We start from the raw sequence: 24,321 nt of genomic DNA on the forward strand, positions 1-24,321 counted from the left end.
CTACTCTACAATGTGAATTCTGGGATTTTGGCACCAGGCTGTTTCACCTAAAAGGTTGAGTCTTGTCAAGGAGAATTGTAGCAAAAACAAAACAAACACACAAACACCAAAAAACCAGTAAGGACAGACTGTTTCTATTTAATTTATGCCTTTATCTATTAAGTAACAATTTCCATTATTATTAAGAAAATTAATAGCTATAGTTCACATTTCAGAACACACCACATGCACAAGCCCAAGGAAAGGCAGACAGAAGGGAAGAAGAATGGAAACTTTTTCTCATTATTTGTTACAAATTAGCACTATATTGTAATATTGATAGAATGTTTTTACTGAAGTATATCAGTAAAATATATCACATTTATTCATCTACATGTGATTTACAGAAGCTGCCCTATGCCACACAGGACATGCACTTTGTTTCTAGATAAAGTGTATTTTTCTCCTATTGCTATAATTCATTACTAGTATGAAAAGACAGGTAATAACAAGTAAGTATCCAGTTTTTCCATTTCCAGTCCATTTTTAGGAATTCTTACTTACAGATTTGAAATTTAGAACAGTCAGCCCCATTAACAAGATGTACACACACAATACATTAAATGGAGAAAAATGGATGAGGGGAGGACTACAACAGAAACACATAAATTGCATAGCTCTGGTAGTTTATATGCATAACAAACCTATGCATATTTTTGCTAAATGAGTAAGGATCCTGAAGGAGAGATGAGGTTTGGCTTTCCACCCTTCTTAGTTCCTAAGCTTCCTTTATTCCTGTAACATGAAAGCAGGACTTCACTAAGAGACAGTACCCTACCTCAGACTAGGAGTTACTTCCTGATTTATTCAAATGTCAGGCTCTGTGGGTTTTCAAATTTAAAAAAATGTTAGCTAACTACCACAGCTCAGGCACCCTGAAACAATTTTTCCCCCCTGCTAAATAAATGCCCAAAGGAAGGGACACTGTAACCACAGTTGCAACAGAGATGAACAGAAAAACTGTACATAGGTAAGGAGCAGTTTAAAGACATCAAGAGGACATGGCAGTTCTGAGAGCCAAATTATTGGGCTGGAAGCAGGCTGTCAGAAAAGTTCCCCCAAAACCAGACTGTGACAGGCATTTTAAAATGTTTTGCGATTGACTTTGGCACAAGAAGTAGCATCAAAACTTGCTCCCATAAATTCACAAGGTTGCACAAGGTCAGAGGGCTCCACATCATACACAATGAATTTGATGAACTGAGAAATAAAGCAGTAGAAACAGTGTGGAATTGCAGAGCATAGCAACACAGGGTCACTGACAAAGGAATCTCAACCTAGAGCAGTGAAGCCTCTCAGCAGCCAGCCTGCAGGGCACTATGTGCTGCCAATGAGACTGGCACAAGGAGAGCAAACACGATTCCCAGATTTAGAGCAAATAATTTTACAAAGAGGTGGGTAAGAAAAGTGAATTTAAGTGGATGCAGAGAAAGATCTGAAGTGATCAGGGGATGACAGAGTATCTTAGAAGAGATTAGCTAAGCAAACCTTGGCTGCCTCAGCACATCAAAGGCTGGAATGACACAGCCATACTTTGTTATTAGGGAGCAGAAAACACTGAAGAGGGAGAACAACATTTATGTTAAAACACAATACCGACATAGAACAAATGGGTGTAAATTGGTCATTTATCAACCTAGGCTGGCAACATTAATTAGAACTTGTAGTTCAGTGGGATCCCTGCCAAGCATACTACACAAGGAGCCAGACTTCATGGCTTGAGAAATCCAATCCTAAACTTCCACAAAGACAAATGCTGTACTTATTTTTGATATCTCCAAGATATTTGCTTCTTCTTCTGAAATAATACAATGCCAAAGTATTTCACACAAGACACTGTTATTTAATTTTAAAACTGGTGAAACTGACAAAGGTAATGTATGACCACAAAGCAGCTTAGGCTTTCTGATGCTGAACACTGTGTGATCTCTCAGGCACGTGATTTGTAGAGTGAAATCACAGGGCTCCATTACACGTAAGCTGGTCCATGTATGAGATAAACCCCTCAAAATTAAAATCTGCCTCTCTTCTGAAAATACATTTTTACCAGCTGCCTCAAACTTGACACATGAGATCAGAATTCAGGTCCCAAAATGATCCTAGGATTTATGCTCTGAGTAAAAAATAACTATAAATTAAAAATAATTTATAAATTATATATTATAGGTTTTCTAAACACGGAACCTCCAGCATAAATAGAAACTGACTGTACCATTTCATCCCCTTTTTGAAGTTTCTCAGTGATTAAATTACTAGCCATGAGGAAAGAGTTAAACTCTGGACCCTCTTGGCCAGACAGGCTTCCCAGCCACATCACTCTTCATTTGGAGCAGAATTATCCTGCCCATGGAAAAACAAGGACTACCTTAGACATGGCCCACTAGTCTGAAGCTCCACCACTGCACACGCAAACATGCTCAACACCACTAGTGTTGAATCAGCTGGTTCAAGAATAAAACATCTTTTCTTTCCCCCCCGTAGGAAACCATTATAATGAGGGAGAATGGAGGAGAAGGGAAGAACTCTCACCTCCAGAATCCATTCCACATTTCAGCCAACCCAAGGGAAAATGCATCACAAATGCAACACAAAACCCTCCTTTGTGAAATTCAGTACTATGCTTCAAATCAAGCTCCCTTTCACACTCTTAACTGCATTGTTTCTTCACAAAGTAGGCATCAAAGGCAAGAATAGATCCTGAGTTCTCTAGATTTACTCTGAGAAATAACTCTCTCAGAATGCAGAAAGTTTAAAATTCAATAGCCTCACGTCAGAGACACCCAAAAAAATCTAGCTGTGCTACTTCCCTGACCCATATTTCTCATAATTAAGAAACTTCTTCTCCATCTCCTATCAGAGTAAGAGGAAATTGTGACAAGAAATTTCACGCTTTACTGAATCAGCATTTCACATGAATATACATATCAAAAAGGAATTTCAAGCTGGATAGAACTCTTTTACGCATTAAAATCAAAATTAATGAGAAGCCTAAATTTATGCAAACATACTGTTAAGATTTAGATATGCATTTTCCTGTATTAAGAAAACTGCATGAGTAGCCACTGCCCAGACAGGAATTTACATGTAATCATTTTGATCTCAAATCCCAAGTGATAGGAAAAATGTAATGTTCCCTGAAAACTTAGAATTTCTAACTTGATCAGAGCCACCTTCTTTGAATTCAGCAAGCGTATATACTCAATAGGCCCTGAAGAGGTTCCACTTAAGAACCCCAACAATTTGTCATATATTAAATCTCCTTATTAAAATATTTCAGAGTCCTATTATTGCTTTTATGCATAAAATCTATCAAGATTACCATCACACTACTACCACCAGCAAGCAGATTTACTCCTAAACTCTGTAAGTCACATTTTTCACAATGTTGCTTATCTTAATGTAACAAATTCAACTTTAAACATAGATACAATGCATCTACATGTTTATATCTTTGATCTTTTTGATCTTTGTATCCAAATTCTGAAATTTTTTTTGTATCTACATTTAAATATTTTTCTAGTCCAAACTTGATGACTATCGAAAATATAATTTAGTAAGGCTGGAAAGGACCATCAGCTCAGATTTCTTTCTGCATCCACAAATTCTATGCAACTCTTCAATCCAGAGCCCGGGATCTCATGCTTGTTTTTCTTAACCATTCTATCAATTTTTGTCATTAATTTATAGGAATGTGTCTAATGGGGAATTGTTTCTCCAAGGGCACACTACACTGAATTCAGGGAGGAGAGACTGACACTGTCATGACATTTTTCCAATTAGTTACTCTAAACCCCCTTTAAAAACAGATTATTTTAAAGCACTAGGCCTAGGGGTTCTGAGAAGCAGTGGCTGTGGCTAGTGGCAGGGAGGGCTGTGCTGGTGCCTTCCCAGCTGTCCGCTCCACCCATCTCCTCACGGTTCCCACCCAGGGAAGAGCTCAGCTGCTCAAGTGGCAGCTGCTAAACCACTGCAGATTACTGCTCGACTGCCAAGGTAATCTGAAATAGGTGTCAGTTTAAGCTTACTGTGCTCGGTCATTAGCCATGATGCTTCAGCAGCTGTTGCAGAGCTATTTCCAAAAGAGGGGCAAGGCTGACAGACAGGGGCAAAAAATCCAGCACAGCTGTTCCCAGCTAAGTTCCTCAAGTGGACCATTTTCATGCAGCTTCCTTATCTATACAGTCATAAGAAAGAAGTGTGGGGGGCTTTTGCTGTTCTTATTTTGAACATATCAAGCCACGCCAATTTGCATTAGTTCAATTTCTCTGTTGACTGAATACTGTATTGAATTTTCAATTTTTTTTTTTTTTAAAGCTTGCCTTCAGGTTTTCGGCTCTGGCAAAATATCAGCACTCCAAGTGCTGTGTTCAAGAACTTATCAAAAATGAGTATGACTGCGTCAGGGATTGTCTAATCCATTTCAGTATGGGCAAGGTTTCAAGGTTTGCCAATCTAAAAATGTTTATCTTTCACTGGCATTGTCTAATTCTCTCCTTCCCTACTCACTGAAAAATACTCCATTGGACTCAAATCATAAAAGCCCATTATCCTGACTCCCTCCAAATGGCAGAAAAAATATTTCTGCCTTCTCCAGCATCACACTGAGAAACTATGTTATTTCCATCTGGTGCTAAGTCCGTCCTTCACTAAAATGGCCTTTTGTTGCCAGCATATTTGATCCTCCTATCCCCATCTGAATTTAAGAACAATCCCCCAAATTTGAGTCAGGAGCAGCTGAAAGGGAAGCCATTTTGTTAGGGTTCTCTTCAACTGGGCAATGCGGGCACACAAATATAATGAGCTGTCTGTCAGTGGCTTTGAATGTGGTCAGAGACAACTAAGAAAATACTCAGCCCAGAATGAGAACCACCCATGAGTGGAGCAGCAGATGTTCTGTTCATGTTCTCATTCACTCTGCTTTAGCACACTTAGGTGATTAGAGATGGAAGAAGGAGTATAAAAAGCAATCATCACAGAAAACTGCTCTTCATCCAGTTTCTTTCAGCAACAAGGGCGTTGATAACAGAAAATTAATTGCAAGTTATATAACACTACTCTTTTTAATACATTTGAAAAGGATGACATTGAAAAAAATTGATAACAAATTACAATCTGAAGATTATGCTTACTGTGGATTCCTGGGGTTTTCAACCATGGCAAAGGGTTTTCAACCAAAAGGCAAAGGCCAGATGAAGAGCCATTACTGTTATTAGTTTTCCTAACACAACTTGTGAAAGCATTAGTCCCTTTAAAAGAGGACCACACAATTTTCTCTATACTTCAGTTGCATGAAGAAGATTTTCTTTTTAGTTTTTTTATGCACTTCTGCATGAAGTGCATGATATTTTTGTGGACAGCAGACTAAAATAAATGTTAATATACCCAACCTTCCTAAATCCTTTTGTGTGGTAATTGGGTAAAGACTGTGTTTTAGTGTTTAACTCTTCCAGAAATTAATTCATAACTTGGCAAGAGCTTTCAATCCATCATTATATCTTGGGATGCTTCAGTAAATTCAATACTTGGCCTGTACTCACCAACCATGAACAGAAGCATCATCTGTTCATTTTTACCAAAAGTGATAAGTGATCCATGTTCTCAGCATTCCATAAAAGACCATGAGGAGAAGAAATGAGAATACCATGGTCTGAACTCTTGTGTGCCTCATTACACGTCAAGTATGATAAAGGTCAAGTGTGTGTTTGTGTGAAAAACAAAAGTAATTTATTGCTTGGAATGCCACTAAAGAATGCTAACAATGAAAAAACCATCCTTATTAATACAAAAAGGAAAATCAAGAAGTCATGTGTTTCAGGCTATGAACTGTCAAGTTCAACTTCTTTACACTGTCAAGAAAATTGCCACTTCTTCCTTTATAATTCGGGGTTGGGAAGTTCCTTAGCTGGTTAGTCATGCTGTATTTAGAATACGACTGTGAAAATTCGAACCATGATTTGCATATAGTAATATTGAACACAAACAACTCCAGACATCATTTGAATCATAACTTACATTGGATCAGGAATGATTCATAAGCCTGAACACTCATCCTTCAAGATGATCATCTTTGTAATTCATGACTAATTGAGTATGTCCTCACTGCACATGACTTGCCCTTGTTTACTTTCATATTTCTCGTAATCTTTAAGGATTCAATTCTAGAAAGTTTAAACCATTAAAAAGTCTGAGACAGGTATTTCTTTTCCTATTTTACCAGAAAACAAACTCAAAACAACTAACATGAAATAAATCAGTTATAATTAAAACCATTGTACATACTATAAAAATTCTATTCTAAGTTATAAAAATAATTTATAATAAATATTTCTCCATCTGGGGCGCGCTATCAGGGTCATCTTCAAGGTTCCCTTCAGGACTTTTAAAGACAAGAAGACAATTTGTTTTGCAAAAAATGTATCAGTACTTGATCACACGGGTGCTGTGTGAATTTTGGAAAACGATGAGTGGAAACTAGATCTTTGCTGACAATAACTTACCATCCCAGCACACCATTAGTAGTACGGCCTATTTTAAACAGGATTTTGCCACAGTGATAATAAAAGAATTTACCAAATGTCATCAACATAATGTTTTACCCACTAAATCAAGATGCATACTGGAATCCAACAGAAGAATTTAGAGATCAAGGGAACCAATTATAGCCATGCGCATTTCTACCTTGTGCTGGCTGTATCATTCCATGCTGATATAACAATGGCAAAGTGTGACAAAATGTAGCAGAATATTTATCATAACCAAGTATTTTGTACTTCACGGATGACGTTTAGTAAAGTTTGCGCCCATAAGTAAATTAAAGTATTATATTGAAAAATCATTTTTAGTCAAGTTATCATTTTAAGAATGTGACTTGCAGAACTACATCAGTGGTTACATAGAATGATACTATTTAAGAGTAAAAAAAGTACAGGAAGAAGCATCACCATAACAATCACCATAATCACTGTGCTTACGTCACTCTCTTTCCTTTTAAGAAAAAAGTGGCGAAAACACCTCTGCATCTTCTTTTCTTTTAACATTTAAGCAATTGTAAAGAATGCCAAAGCAGAAACATCTACTGTCACCTATTTACCTCTTGAAACCAGTTATTCCAAACAGTAAGTTTTCAAGTGATGTTTTAAGATGTAATATTATCCAAAGCCTCAGTAACTGATAAAACAGGAGATTCATGATTCTAAAAATAATGGTGTATGTATAGAAAATGTTTTGAGGGGATGTAAAAAGCAGGTATTTAAACTGATGCTTTTTGTTATCAAACCTTTTTTGCTCATCACTGTATTTAAGAGAACTGAGGAGATGAGCTTTATATAGTTACTTCAAGTGTCCTTAAAAATACAGAAGAGTCTGGTTCCAGAAAATGTCTTTCAGTATACATGCTTATGTATATTTTCAAAGAACTATAATCTTGACAAAATTCTTATAAATCTATTACCTGTATTAGATAACAGAAAAAATTAACCAAATGATAAAAAGACACTAAGGAAAAAAATTAAGAAGCATTTTCAACAGAAAAAACAGCAAAGGGTGGAAGAAGTACTTAAAAACGGAAATCTATATCGTGCTATTCACATATGCACTGAAATTTACTGAAAATACTTCTCTGCACACTAAGAAGCTGTGTGTTTCTTGGTACGCTTTTAAAAGGCATTTTTCAGGGTATGCCTCTCCAAATCAAGTCAAAATCGGGCCCTACTGGTCCTCTGAAGAAAAGCCAATCAAACGAAAAATGTCCCTAACAGCCCACAGACAAGGTCCTCCATGTGAGTCGATAGAAAGAATACCGTATCTTGACAAGAAACCCGAACAGGATGAAATGACATATGTGTCCTCCAAAAATCGCCACACATTTTTGCAAAAGCAAGGAGCGCTCTGCTAGCAATGACCTAATTACTAGCATAAAAGCTGCGTATCTGACAAAGGGGAAGAAAGGACCCACTGCTTCATAAATAATTTATTAAGATTTCCCACAGTATTCAGGTTAAGTCGCGGACCCAAGCACCTCTTTGTGATGTTAAATCAATCTGTGAGAAGTCAGCGGATCCCAGGGCGCGCTGAGGGCGCAGCGCTGCCCCCCGAGCGCTCCCGCCGGCCGCCCACCCGCGCGTCCCCCGCGCTGCGGCAGCGGAGGCGCCGCCGCCGCCCGTCCCTAACAAAGCCGGGCCGGTGCCACCCGCAGGCAGCGCCTCGCCGCCCCGCGAGGAGCACCTCCACGGCTCTGCCCGCACCGAGACCCCTGCCCGCCGCCGCTCCCCCTCCTCCTCCCGGCCCCGGAGCCCGCGCAGGGGTTGCGCAGGGCTTTGTGCCTCCGGCCGGCGCGGCGCACTGCGCTCGGTCCCGCCCGCGGCGGCGCCTCGCCGCGCCCGCCCGTCCCCGCGGCTCCCCTCCCCACCGCGCGAAAGCCCTTTCGCGCAACCCCGGTTTTTTTGTTTTTCTCTTTGGTTTTCGTGGGGAGGGGCGCTGCTTTTTTTTTTTTTTAACCCGCGAAACAGCTTCCTCCCCCCTACCCCTGCCCGTCCCGGGCGCGGTGAGCCTCGCCCGCGCGGGAAGCCGCCGCCGCCGCCGCCGCACTCACCCCATGGCCGCGGCCGCCGCGCCTCCATCCCCGCGCCAGCGCCCGCGCCCGGCCCCGCCCGCGCCACCGGCTGTGCCAGCGCCGCGCGCACAGCGCGGCCCCGCGGGTCACGTGCGGCGCAGCCAATGGCGCGCGCGGCCGCCCTCGCCCCGCCCCGCTCCGGGCGGAGCTTCGCGCGCGGCCTCGGGCGCGCCCCCGGCGCTACCCGAGCGCCCGGATACCGAACCCGCGCCGCGCGAACCCGCCCGGGCGGCACCGCTGCCTCTCAACCCGCCCGCCGAAACACAACATTTAACAACTCTCATGGAGAAATGAAAAGAGGTTCTGCGTGTAGTACCATTAAAGCAGGCGCAGCTCACCCAGAAATAAATTGAGACATTGCTTATTAAAAAGGCAGCAGGAAGCGTGTCCTTCAAGGGCATCTCAGATTTCTCTGCGGTTCAGTAAAACATTGTTTCCATGTGCTTTTCAGATATGAAGTTGTAACTGCTACTTGGTAGCTTAATAACAAATTAAATATATTTAACATTTAAGCGATGTTAAATCAGAACAATAAGTACCAGTTAAAAAAAAAATCTAAAAGACAAATGAATTTATGAAAGAAATCAATTTATGAAACTATTTTATAATCTCCTTTCAGAAGTTATCTCTCTCCAAGGGTAAGGATGTAACAATGTGGTCATAAGGATGACTTAAAACCTCACAGAAGCACACTACTGAAATCCAAGAGACAGCAGAAATTAAGCCATATTTCAGCTGTGTTTTTCATTTTAAAAAACAAATATCTATATAGCAAGTACTATAGGAATCTTTAAAAAAAACTTTTATATCAAAGTCAGCTTTGCTGAAACAGCACAGTATTAAACCTTTAAAATCCCCTAGAATGATTTCAACAAAATAGGGCATGATAGAAGACATCTGAAAAGGTGCAGTGGTTCCCCATCCAGAGCAAACAATGCCCCTCCCTGTGGTCTGTTACATAAATTATGGCATTATATGCTTATACAAGGGGATATAAGGATAGGTAAGTCATTAAAACCATATGTCCTGATATGCCTTCTTATAATCCTTCATTTGGCTTATAATAATCTTTTTGATTTGCATGAGACAAGCAAACATGTAGGACCTCGTGGCTGGGATGAGATTAAACTAAAGGCACTGCAGGCCTGTGCACGCATGTGAGCAATTGCACCACACACTACTTAAATGCTACTAATTTCATTTCAGCTGTTTCCTCCTACCTCCTTTTTCCAATCAGAGAAGGCAACAATCCACACTCAAAAAAGATGCCCTTTACCAGATAACCTCAAACCCTTTCACGATTAAGATGTGTGACGTCATCTGCTATATACAGGATACTTTTGCACAAAATTCTCTATAACTTCACCACTCAGGCTAACTGCAGAGGTACTGCCACTGCAGCTGTTATGGTAAAATACTTTAAGCCAAAGTTGAGTGGGCCATTAGTTAAGAGTGTTCCAGGCTTTATGATTTTTTGCTATAAAGCTTCTATTAATTACAGTAATCATTGATATCCTATGGTTTATGGTGGTTTATGATCCACTTGATTCCACTTCACAGCAACAAAGTTAATCCTATCCTACTGCAACAAATTGTCACAGTACTCCTAACAGTTCGAATTTTAGAACCTAGCTAGTCATTTGACCTAAAGCCTTCTTACTTGATATCTTAGTGATATACACCACTGTTCCACCCCCCAGAAAAGAAACCAAAATGCCCTCAATTGTTATTGTAAAGCTCTCTCCATCCTAAAATTCTTTATGTTAGTATAAGCATACATTCAAATAAATACAGACACCACTCAACACCTTCGTTATCAGTTAGCAAATTGTTGCAATAGGAGTTGTATCTTAATAACAAATCAGGATACTCCAGTAATAGTTTTAAACCTGAAGAGTGGCAAGTGTTCAAAGTGGCAAGTGCCACACAGCCTGGAATGACGATGTGTGCAAAGATTACACCAGAGAACCAAAGAAACTGAAATACTAGGTACTTTAAAACTAAATTCCATACTTAAAAGTGAAAAACTATGCTTTGGGAAGTAATTTTCTAGAACCCAAATCAGGTGTACTAAAGATGGAAGGCTACATAATGTATTTATTTATGCACACCATAGTGCATTTTCTGCAGCTCTGAAAAACTAACTGTAGTTCCCACTATATAAAAAGATGTTTGCTACTCCTGGTACTCGTTAATACTTTTTGAGTCTGTGAGTCACAACCTGAGCAAATTCACTATTCTGTAGCCTGAAGTCCTACATTTATTCGCAGAACAAGCAGAAACACAAATTCTTTAATGCTTTCTGCCAAGATGACAGCTGAGTGGGAAGGAAAAAGCCTTCCCTTCCTCCCTCATTGTAATGCCCATTCTGTTATGATTTCATAAACATGGCAGCTTATGGTCTGTGTCTGTGTCACATGTACTTGTCTCTGCAGCAATATCCAGTATAAAGTCAAATTCAGTTTAATAAACAGCATGCTTTGACCCTTCCCATATTGCATCTTTCAGTGGTGTCAAACCACTGCTATACAGGTGAATATATTCCCTCAAAAAGTGCTTTCTATGTGCAGTGCTGGATTTTCTTAATAAAACTGATACCAACAAAACACTGTTTGAGAAAAAAAAAAGGTCAGGCTCTCAGGAAAAAAGAAAGGAATTTTACAGGAAAAAGTCTTTAGACTAAGTTTATTTTTGGCTAGTTATTTTCTATCTGGCAGATGGAACAAGATGACTTTTTAATTCCTTGAAAGAAACCATTAACAAGACAGACTTAGCAACACCTGCAAGATATTACATAAACCCACCCTTTTAAATCTATCAGTAGACTCAAATCTCTGCATGAATCCATGTAAGCTATCAAATTCAAAGGACAAAAAATTTTAGTATCTAAAGATACCTGTTCAGTTTCAAATTACTTCTATGATTTTGGACAAGATCCCTGCAGCCTACTCAGCCCAGCATTCTCAAACAGTAAGATGGGAATTTGGGCTCAGAAATGGAATCAGCAGTATTTTTTAGGCAATTTTGGACACAACCTCTATGGTGTTTCCCATTGCATATATAAAAACACATTTTGCAACCAAATGAAATTGTCATTAACTGTTACAACCCCTACTAAATAATGCTAATTAGAATCTCTGAGTAGGTTAAGGTCTAAATTTTTAAAAACATAAAGTACATTCCCCAAAGTATCTATTTGCCACATAAAATCACAACTACTAAAACAGAAATTGCATGAGGTTTTCTGGTTTTAGATAGCTGGCTCATAAATCATAATTCTCTCAACCTTTGCAGCCTCACCCTCTGCAGCAATACTCTTCACTGTAGAAGCTTTTCACTACTTAATATATTTAAAGTGATTGATATTTCATTATTAGTCATTGAACATGCACAGAACTACCTACCTCAGAAACCCTGGGCAGGGAGTGGTTGGGTAATGAACTAAATTCTCCCTCTCGTGCCAAGAACTATTCTGGCATTGCCTGCAAACGTAAAACAATAGTGCTGCTGAGACCTTGCCTTCAGAATTTTCTAGTGCAAGATTTAGGCATTGACTTGTATTACACTGCACTTTTTAGAAAGATTGTACTTCATAGATTTCATTAACAAAATAAACTGAAGACATTTCACATCTGTTTTACGCAGACCAAAGTTTTTGTCTCAACACAGGACTTGATGACAAATTTAACAGCTGCTGTAACCAAAGGTTGTCTTGTGTCTTTCAAGTTTACATGGGGAAGAAAAAAATCAATTAAGCCGAACATTCTCTTTATTTCTTATTTTATTACTTTAGTGAAGGTACATTCATGTCTCTCACTACCACACAAAGACCAAGTTTCCTCTGAGGCCCGTCCTTACCACGGGACCAGGAACAGTGAAAGTTTGTATATATTCACTTGAGAAAACTCATAACTTGCTCCCATTGGCATTAGTATCACTGTTTTGGCCATTAAGAGCTGTAACCCTGCTTTCTCCATCAAAATTCTCTCATATATATTGCATATTATTTTCCCAACTACAGGAACTTCCAACTATGGGCGCTAGAAAGGTCATCAGAAGTTTTCCTGAGGATCAAGAACCTAAAGGACTGCCTTTCTCATGCACATGAATAAAGAATGAAGAAAATAACTGTCATTGTTCCCAATGCATCATCCAGAACATATGCAGTAGTCCTGCAAAACCAGGAATTTTCTGTACTGAGAACAGATTTTTTACTGTACTAATGTACTAAATTACACATTGTTTTTTTTTTTTTTTTTCCCCCAGGAAGCTGTGCTACCAGTTCCTGAACTTCAGAAGATTTTTCCACAAGCAATGACAAGGTCTATCTTTCCTTGTCTGTGGGGTCAATTGATTACACCACAGATGTGCACCATAAGCTAAATGAGAAAAGCAGAAAATGCATGCTGTTTAGCTATTTCATAACTAAGTCAGAGGTACAGAAATACATTACTTGCTCTTTAAATCCTTTACTATTTAATGCTCTCTACTGTTTGCCAATTCCTAACTTTTGTCCAGAAGTAGTCTGCTCTCTGGGGCATCTCCCACTCATGTTTTCTTCCCTCTCACTAAGTTTTTCCATCTGCATGAAACTTTCTTGCTCTAAATTAGAAAAAAAAAAAAAAACAAAAAAAACCCAAGGAGAAATACTGCTTCCTTTCTCACATCTGTTAGCCCTAGTGTGGAGCCATAGCCCAGGCTGCAATATTAGTCACATTTTCTAAAAACAGTAAAGCAATAATGAAGAGTTTGTTTAGAAAACCATTAATCCACTGTATTTCACCACCCACTCTTCTATCTCAGCTATATAATAAACATCACCTGACAAAACTTTGTGTCACATTACCTATGATTTCCTCCTCCACTAATTAAGAACATCACACTGTCCTGGCATTATATCACTTCATTTCCTCTGCTGTAGTTCTTTCAGGCTTGTTAGGTAGTTTACTGTATCTGCATATTGTAATTTTCACTTCTTGCTTCATGGATGGTGCTTATGCAATCCACTAAGTGGCTCAACCTTTGAAGAAATTTGGAAGCTGATTTTAGAGATGTGAGCTAGGAATCTTTGTCTGTAATCTGCAGAAAGTGAGTTCACAGTGACCAGATAAAGAGCTGACTTTCAAGCGTAGCTTAGCCCACTGACCAGGCTGTGTTGGTATGTGCCAACACACACATTATAACTTCTTATCTGGCCAGTCTGAAAACTTGTAATTGCACCTTTTAGCCCATCTGTAATTCTGTTTCAGTAGTCTGTTAATAGTACTGAAGGCTGAACATCTTAATATAAAAGCCCCTGGTCGGCATACCTCAGGGATACTCTGGTGATTATTTTTCAGATGGAAGATTATTCCCAGAGGTCGTTTTTCAATAATACATACTTTTTATCTTTTCTCCACTGGGGCCATAGACTAGAAAAATATGTTTAAAGAAAGATAAAAACCAGTATATTTTCTCATGTTTCTTGGGAAGCTTCAGACTCTGGATCTGTCTGATGGCAGATCTGCTCTGAGTGCACACTTGGAACACTTACTTGCAGTGGCCTGGATTGCAAGATAAACCCCTATTTTGCTGCTTCTTCATACTCAGCATTAACCATAAGAAGTCGCAGTACTCACATGACACATGGATGGCTGCATGGGCAAATGGATGGTTAGATTCAGTTTCTTGTTACACTGCAGTTGACAGAGGACCCTGCTAAAAGATGGATGCTACATGGTTATGTAAGCTTTATAGTGACCAGGAGCATCCCAGAATTCTACACTACTCTGACAAATGGAAGCTCTATCAGTAGAATATTCACTTTTTTCTTCACAATCTTTTTCAGTCCTCCCTTTGTTTGGTTTGAACCAGATGTTCTTAATGCAAGAGCTGATTTCTTGTAAGCATTCTGACATTTTAGTGGTAATAAATCAGTTAGCTGAAGGTCATCTATTTAGTTAAAGGTCATCAACACATTTTTTGCCAATGGTATTGAAAAGGAGGAAAAGTAAATTTTTGTGGAATCCTGTAAGCAATGACCTTTTCCAAAAAATGTACGTTAACCATGACCATTCTCCAAGTCTGCTAAGATTTAAAAAGTTCCAGCTAGACACAAGTATTTTAAAACCCACTGCATTAAGAAAGGCTCTGACAAGATCTAGAAACACAAAGATCTTGCTAAGTCATGGCTGTGAGTTCTTTCACCATAATTATAATCTTTTGAACACTTAAAATTAAGGCTCAAGCCTTAGAGGCTCTTAGCTACAACAGGACAACTGTATCAAATCAATCTAGAAAAACTATCATTTACAAGATAAAGTGCTGGCAAGGAATCTGAGGACACATACATCATACTCAGATATATAAAAAAATTCCACATTTCAGTACATAAAAGTAATTACTAGGGAGTTTGAAGAAAGACCACAAATAAAAATGGCTTGTCAAGGAAGATTTATGCTGTATGGTTTAAGGAGTACAACTTAGCTGGTTTAGAAAAAGGTAGGCTGTTTTTTATCACTGTTTACTGAAAATATTTTCAAGTGTCACAAGTTTAAAAAGATCCATCAGCACAGATCAGACAAACTGGAAATTAATTTCTCAACATTACTGCAGTTAATCAAATCACAGAAGTTCAGTAGGAATTAAGGCCACAAGTTGAGACAAGGTATTTCAAAAACTACCAATTTTTACTGCTTTACAGCTTCTAATGTAAGGATCACACTGAACAGTGCTGGAACCCACTGCAGGTCCGAAATACATGAAAGTTCATGATTCAATTAATACAGAATTTAATTCCTTGCAGTGTGCATATACTCATAAGGTCTTGGAACAATTATAATCAAGTCTCACACCATCGAGATCGAGCTGATTGCTTGGTAAGGTTAACAAAGAAAATCCCCCAGCTCGTTTCTTGGGACCAATACGGAACTTCTCCATTAATTGATTTCAGTAAATGCAGAGATCAGCTGCTGTGGGAGGCAGCACTCCTGCAGAAAGAAGAAAATTAACTCTATCTCAGCTGAAAACCAGGACAAGAATGGACTTGCACTCTCAGGTAGCACAACCCTCCAAGACACCTGGCCAACATGCAGTTTTTCTGTGCACTGCCATATCAATCACTGCAAATAATGATTCATGTCATATTTTTGGGTTAGCTCTTGCTTTGGAAGCATTTTTACTCACTTCAGCTTATTTATTCATCATAAAAATGTGTCATTGGATGATTTGGGTCTCACTCCCTTAGGGAATTGCTGTTACACAATCCTCTAGGCAATGGTGGCATACTAATTTTTTTCTCTCCTCATTTGGCACACTGTTTAGTCAGTTTATTGAAAGTTAAAAATACACAACCTCAATTCAAAATATGTGTTGCTGGTGTGGGTGCTAGGAGTTACATTCTTTCGTTGGGGTTTTGAATGAATGACATCTCTAAATCTTAATTTCAGTAACACTAGCGAGGGGGAAGATACTTTTTTTCTTTTGATTGGAGAGGGAAGTGTTTTAATAAAAGTCTAAGAAATCTGTAATATCTTATGATATATTCTCCTAAAAATGAAAGTCCAGCTTACTGAATAGCCAACAGGGGGTAAAAATTCAAGCATAAGCTGCTCTGCCTAGTATTCAAGCAGCATGAATACTTTTTTTAAATTGATCTATCTGTGGAGTAGAAAAGGAATACAAATTTGAAATATTCATTGTATTTCCAGACAAGCTGCTTCCAGTACCAAGCTCTACACATGTAGCAACAGTGCTCTGTGATCCACATTTTTAGGAGTCACACAAAACTGCTCTTTCTTTGGGCCATTCATCATCTTAGAAATCACCATGCATCTCCAAAGTAACAAAATCACCATCTGAGACAGCTACTACTGAAAATTTATCACTAACCAAGTTACTTCAGTATAGTACTGGGAAAAAGCAGTTGAAGAAAAGGACTGATATCCATGCTCAGAACAAATAAAGCATCAGTAGAGCAAAAGAGCTGAAAAAACACATTTAAGTCTGTCAAAAACTGAGAAGGGAGAAATTTTTCGATCTAGATAGAATACATATTTCAGTTCCAGTTTCTCTTCCCAGTTTGAATTCAAGGTCACCAGCAACTCAACCAAAATACTTCAATTGGATGCACTAAATCTTAGAACCCATAACAGAAACGCATGATTAAAGTATATAATGTTGTGACCTGCAGAAACAGATTAAAATGTAACAATTTAAAACTAACATAGCTGGTGTACTTTGCATCTTAGATTTCAATCCCTAAAAATATGAGAAGGAAAAATTTTAATTAATCACAACAATACCTATAAAAGCTCTCCATCACTAAGTGTACTAGAGGACTCCTCTTCCTCCTAATACATAACATAAATACTTCAATCTTAAATGAAAAGACTGTATTTTCAAAAATCTCCAGTGCAAGTCAGTTAGAACACCAGCTCTTAGTCACATTTGACACAAACAGTCCTTCTCAGCATGGATTTGAATTTCACAGATCTATGATTCTTTATAAATGTATATATTTCTAATCAAGTACAGAATCCCTTGCTAGAAGTAATTTGTAACATTTTAATGATAAAATTCAAACTATTCAAGTTTAAAGTTTACCTTGCAAACTCAAGTAAACTGAGCAATCTCAAGAAAACTCTGGCAAACAAACATAATACATTCTTTCTACACAAATAAAAAATCCAAACAAAGTAGTCTTGCAGGGAAACTTAATGCCTGAAAATTAAGGTAAAGTGAGAGCTCAAGAATTTTAAGTATTTCCCACGACACTGAAGGAGTTAATTTTGTAAGCTAATTACCCCAGGTGGCAAGAGAAAGGCAGAAATCTTCACAGTAGGTAATACTTGTTCTAACAAGGAAGAAACAATAGGAGAGATTCCATGCCATTGACAAAATCCCTTCTGTCACTCAAACAGAAAACCAAAGTCGTTCTCCAGAAACACAATAGGCAGTAATTGAAATTTTCTTATTCAAGACTATGAATGACCTGTTTTCCAGTCTCACTGCTTTATTTTTCTGCTTTACTTGATTTTTTTTTTTTTTTTTGCCCATCTTGTGACTGACACTGGGAATTTTGTTCAACATTCATGTCGTGGCATTCATTCCTCACATTATCACACACAGGTGTGACTAAAGTCACCTGGATGAGTGACTTGACCGGAACTGGCTCTGTGTGCCCAGATGTGCACCCACCACACAGAAGGGTGGGACAGCACCTGTGACTCCACAATGTCCGAGCACTTCCAGGAAAGGCTGGAGTCACAGCATGACTTCAGTGAGTGAGCTATAAGAGCAGGGGCCTTCTAGTCTACACCTAGCTGACACTTTTCCTGGTGCTCTTCTATTTACTGGTTTTTTCACCTCCTTCCCCCAAGGAGCAAATGCTGCCAAAGTGCTGGTAGTGAGGCTCATGACAACCTTATTGCCCAGTCCAAGGGCCTGGTAATGTTCTGCACCGCGGGCTTTGAACAGCAGAATTGCTTTAGCACAAAACCAGTGTCTTTTTAAGGATTTGAGGTTTCCATAACATAAAGCAGTTCTGGCTTCTAGAAAACACAAGCAATATAATCATATTTAGAACTTAAAAAATTCTTAACAGAGGCAAGAATGATGAAAAGTACTATCCATCCATGTTCAGAAATGGTACATGGATGTAAACTTAAAAGGAACACAGATTGAATAAAACAGACAGTTGTTCAAACAGTGAACCAGGTCGCAAACCGCCCACACTGACAATTACTTGGCATTCTAAAAAACTCCATCACTTCTACTCACTAGTCAGAACTGGCTAAGTAACAGATAAGTACCTTCCAAAGCCACCCATATTCAGAGCAGTCGACTTTAAGACAAGTGTTAATACACTGGCAGAGGGCAAAAATAAAACAGCCACAGCAGCACGGGTACCTTGAAGATAGACACATCTTCCAATATTTTCTGAACAAGTTAAAATATTCTAAACCTGAGATTTAGAAAATCACTGTTTTCTAAATTAGACAACAGTGAATTACAACCAGGCTTTGTCACTACAACTAGTTTCAAGTCTTCCTTGCTGCATGCATACCAGACTGCCACATGGATTCTTCAGTAGGTTTACATCATTCTGGGCACTATTTCACTTGTGGAAAAAAAAAAGACCTGGGCATCTTGCTCACAAGTAAAATTGAGAGAGTGATTTGGAACAGTATAAAGACAGTCATGTATGGACAACTACTCTTTCATAGAAAACAAAGCAATACACAAATCCACTGGTTTTAGAGGAAGACAAGTTCTCTTTCTCCATTCAATTAATTCTTTTCAGCTTCCAGCACTTGAAACATTTTTTTGGAAAAAGCTTTATGAATCAAGCCTAGTTCTCAAGGTCTTAATGACATTTAGACATTTAATTAGCAAGCCATCACTTCGACTGGCATCTAAAGCTTTTGTCAGAGACCTAATTCCATGCCAATTCAAACATCCCATTAGTCTTATATTAACTAAAAAGAAGCCTCATATTACTCTGGCTACTTGATTGCACTGGCATGCATTAACACAACAGTGGAATGAATCTAACTGAATGCAAGGATATAGATTTACAGTGTATACATGTTAGATTAACAAAGATGTTATAGGACAAAAATATAATCATGTACCATATATGTATATGAATTGGTACTCGGGCATACTTTATGCTTCTTGGTACCCTGTACGAAATGTAAGAGACAATCAAGTGAAAAAAAGGAAAAAAAAAAAGCAAAAAGATTGACTTAATTAAAACTGTTTAATTGATTCCAAGCTATGCCCTACTCTTAAACCTTTCTAGAGCTCATTTTGAACATGTTTATACACTTATACATGTGAATTAAGTATCATTATTCTATGTTGTCATTTCTGCCCTAAGACATGTTCAGTACATCAGATTTGTAAAAAGTCATTAACATATATAACAATACATATAAAAAAATAAGCTATATCTGGAAAGAAAGAAAAATCACAGTGCCCTTCTTCACCTTGTATTTCTAAGTTAGACCTGCAGTTTTCACTAAAATAATAAAACAAGAAGTAGAAAAATGCTGGAGCAAATACTAGAAATCATTTCCATGCATTCAGTAAGGTTTTTTTCCTTGCTTTTGTGGAAATAGAGTCACTGCTTCACTACAATGGGCTAAAATTAGAGTCCTATACAATGAAATGCTTGCAGTTGAACAATTTGAATACCATGGAACAAAACCCTAATACAGTACTTCTGCTAAAATACAGAGGAGAAGGAAAACTGGTACCAAGAATGTAATCAAGAGTAATCAAGAATGATTAAAGAAACAGGTATATAAAGAAATTGGGAAGTATTCAGTTGTTTTTAATTTTGGTATTTATAAAGTCTGTAAACAAAATTTTTAGTATACTAAAAAATTATTTTTAAAAATCCGTTTAACTTTACGTTTAAAAGTAACTGTGTGGAAGGATATATGATCATATATTGGATTTGCTAACCTTGAAATCTCAGGTATTTCAGCACTACCTGCTGACACTATCTCCTCAGCAATGTCACGTGACAATTGCAGCATCAGGGTTACTGGCACTGAAGCATTTACTCCAAAACGGCTGACAAATGCATTTTTGATGACAAAAGTAAGTAAATTGTAACATAATCAGCTTTTTATTTTTAATTAGTCTAGATCCTGGTGTACAGCAGGTGCTACACAGCAGTTATTTTTGTTGTACACCACCTGCTGATAGCCAACAATTTTACCCAAACTTCATTCCACATCCAAGTCTTTCATGACTAATACAGAGTAATCAAGGAGACTTTACTTGAGCCCTTGGATTGCAAATTCTTGGGAAACAGCTTAGAAAGGATAGGGATCTTAAATGTAGATCTTTATAAGCAAAAAATACAGGCTTTGCAAACAATCTCAGTGAGAAGAGGCAGGCATTTAACTCCAGAAATCCCATTATTCAAGGCATATACAGCATTTTCTTTGTAGAATGTCTAACTCAAATACCTGTATCTCTCCCTCCACAACATAGCTGAATTCTAAAAGACACAACAAAAAACACTTCCCCTCGCCCCCCCCACCAAAAAAAAAGTATTGAGGAGTTCAAGATGACTTTGGTCTGCTATTGCTTCTACTGTAGTAGAAGCAGCACAGCTACTTAGCCCTTTATGATCTATGCTTTGCCCATCAAAAATTGGAATTTTTCACTCAAAGAATCTCTAAACATGAGGATAAGAGACACTCTTTCCTTTGGGCAAGCATTAGGGGTGCTGGAAGAGCGCTGGCGCAGGCCAGAAAGTACAAACTTTTCTTTCAGAATGATTTCCCTTTGTCATGAAAATGAAGTCTCCACTTATGTACTTGAAGCTTTAAATAAACAGCAAAATGGTAAGACGGCCAGCATTTTCACTGCAAGTTGCTACAGAATACCAAAATTTCAAACCAGGAACTACATCAGCTACAGGAAAAGTATTTTGTACTAAATAGGCAGGAGCAGCGCAAAGGTCACCCACTTGGACCCTTAAATGACAATAAGTAGACTTCTGACAATGTTTCAAAGTGTTGGGCACTAGAACTCACCACTTAATTGCATGAAAAAGCTAACAAAGGAAGGCATACCAAATTTCTGGTCCTGAGAACAAGCTTACACTTTTTTGAATAGTAAAGACCAACATGACCAACCATCCAGATCAATATGATTGCCAAAAGACTTTGCAACACAGAAAAAAGTACTTTCAATGTGTATTTTCAAAACACATCAAATATGAGGATGGTGTTTTGGAAACAAGTAACCATGGAAAAGACACATGAAATCTGAGCAGCACTAACCAAGATGGACAGCAGCAGTATGACACTAAGATGTCAGCGACTTGAGACAAAGTGGAAGTTATTTGCAAGACTTGCATCTGAATTTAGAACTACAAAGACAGCACTACTATGACCGGTGTCCAAGAGGAACAGCTGAGGAACTCAGTATTTTTATTCAGACACTGTACACACAAATACAACTTAATAAAACTAAGAGGTTGTCTGATAAAACTACTTAACTCCATTTCCAAAATGAATGTCCTCTTTCATAGTTTAGCCTGTTCCAAAGGATGTCAGACTTACAAAAGCAATGGAAGTAACTGTTGATGACTGAAATGATGATCAACACCACTGCACTCAAAAAATGCTGCATTACCCAACAACTTCTTTACAGATGGTTCAAGCAGGCAAGGAAATTACTGCAATAGTAAACTACATCAGAAATTAGGCACATTTTACTCCACTTTTTTTTTTTATAAAGAAGCATTTTAAGTATTTCGATTACCAGCGACAACAGAATGCTTCAATGTTTCCAACAGAAAGAAAATGAAAATAAAAGTGGTTGTTACATCACAATAGTAGAAGAAACCATGACTATCTATGATGGATAAGCAACATGACTGCTTCTTGTAGAACATGAACATATCTGCTCAAATTCTTATACCACAGGCCCACAAAACGCTTTCCCTATAGCTAGTCAATTACATGACAGTCCTGTTACTCTATTTGTTTCCATACAAAGTTATAGTTCTTTTTAAAAAAGAGTCTATGTAGCAGTGCAGGAAAATGTTGGAAAATTCTTATAACCTTCACAAAATAATGTTTGATCCCTATCCAAGACTAATGCTTAGTTTTGTACCATATGTGCTTAGTTAATGATATAACTTTCCCAATAACTTTTCTAATTAATTGTTTTAATTAACTTTTCTAATGTATTGTTTTAATTAATTATAAGTAGTGTAAATTTCTGCTCTGTCATCTGTCACTGTAGCCAGAATTTAGCAAGATTTGTCATAGCCTGCTGTTGTGGGAACAGAGTTTGAGAAAATTACTGTAACTCTTCTAAACCAATTCCAATTAACCTGGATAAGCTTCAGTGATCTCAGTCCTAGAAGGATGTTAACAAAGCCTGGGAGAGAGATCTACTGCTGAAAGTGGACACAAGGAAAACAGAATTTATGGACCACGAGGATATTTTGCAAAACTCTAAAACAAGAAAGTAAAAAAGAAAATTCAGCAATTGTATTGAAATACTCTCTCTTTCTGGAATAAAGATAATAAAGCAAGTGAAAAGGTGGGCTAATTAGGATGAGAAGCAAGAAAACAATAACCGATGGAAGACAGAACACTAATTAATGAAGATAATTACCCTATTTATAGACGATGAACATTAATTTCTTTGCTACAATGTGTAGTGAAAAGTTCTGACAGCAGATGTGGATGTTGGGTGGAGCTATCCCCATACACTCAGCAAACTGAGTAATGTTGACATCCTAACCTAACAAACTGGTTGGAGAGTCTATTTCAATAACAAGTCTGAAACAAAGAACACTTCTAAAAAAATTACAAACTAAACCAGTGTACTCTCCAAGCCACTAAATTCCAATGTCTCAAAGTAGGTATCAACATGGTAGATTTCCTTTCCATCCCATCCTGCATATGCTTCAAAACATAGCCAAAGGTTAATTAATGTTAACTGTGCAGCAAGACTTCCTAAAATGTATGTTCAGTATTTTAGAAATTTGTACACGCTATCTGTGAAAAAAATATTATCCTCTTGCATGACAAAGAGCCCGCATACCTGTGCAAAAAGTGATTTTGATAGGAGGTCCTCTTGTAATAGCATATATGACTGCTTTTTAACAGACTGTGTAAGCTTGATCTTCAGGTCTCTGCTGCCAGCAATAACTAAACCTTCCCCTTCTCCTCCCTGCAAATAAAAACACTGAAATGGAGATCTAGCTATAAACTCACCTCAATTTTCCCTTTCTCTGCAGCACTAGTGTTTTTGTAGCTGTAAGTTGTAATTAAGAGAAACCAAGGAGTCGCATGAAAAACAGTATTAGTTTCATCAAACTCCACTACTTGGCAAATTAATAATTTCTGAGAACAGAGATCAGTTTCAAGCAAGAACTTTCTAGGCACACCGAGAAACAACTACCTACAGCAAGCAGGAAAATGATCTTTATAACGACTTGTGTAATGAATTGTAGAGAAGAAAGAGTCTGCAACTCTATCCCAACTGAGAAGGATACAAATTTATTACAAAACAACTTATAAAAAACCTATTAACTATAAAACCCAAAAGCAAGAAACACTTATCACAACAAAGATCTCTGTACACTACATGCTGTGTTTCTTCATTTCTAGTAACACACTGGAATTTCCATTGAATTATTCCAACACAAAGCCACATGACATATAAGAAGTAGACTGGACAAATTCCTTATAATAATTTTGATGTAGTAACACTTTGCTTCTATCATTTTGAAGTTTACTCTGTTTCTCCAAGCATAACACAAGCAGCAACATGGAATACTGCTTGTGTACAGATCCATTCTATATATATCTGAACATGAAGTCTGTGACCGAAGATATTCACATAGCTTCTGCACAAAAAAGTCTTGCAAGACACTGATGGGTAATATCCACTGAAATTATATGGATACATTTAATGTTACAGTACTTCTAATTTTCACCTCTATGCTGGAACGTCATTTCTTATTTCTATAACCAGTATGGTTATAGAAATAAGAAATTTCTTATTCTCTTACCTTTCCATATTCCCAAGAACAGTTACAAAACAATATACACTAAAATCACAAACCCCAAAACCAAACAATTTAGATGTTAGAAGACAAACCAAAATGAGGAGCAGGAATCCACTTCAGCAAAAAGTTCTATCCT

The 24,321-nt window shown here is 37.9% G+C and overlaps 1 protein-coding gene across 4 annotated transcripts in view; it reads right to left on the bottom strand.

Moving 5' to 3' along the window:
- Window positions 1-24,321, bottom strand: part of APC (APC regulator of WNT signaling pathway) — a 93,896-nt gene that overhangs the window by 63,254 nt on the left and 6,321 nt on the right. For 2 of the 4 annotated variants that reach the window (XM_058044329.1, XM_058044327.1), the window contains exon 1: window positions 8,630-8,688. The exons of the other annotated variants lie outside the window; for them this stretch is intronic. The gene's annotated coding sequence lies outside the window, so the exon portion shown is untranslated. Of the gene's footprint in view, window positions 1-8,629; window positions 8,689-24,321 lie in introns of those variants that run through there. 4 annotated transcript variants of the gene reach the window in all.

The sequence above is a fragment of the Melospiza georgiana genome, chromosome Z (assembly GCF_028018845.1).
Source record: "Melospiza georgiana isolate bMelGeo1 chromosome Z, bMelGeo1.pri, whole genome shotgun sequence".
NCBI classification, from domain to species: domain Eukaryota; kingdom Metazoa; phylum Chordata; class Aves; order Passeriformes; family Passerellidae; genus Melospiza; species Melospiza georgiana.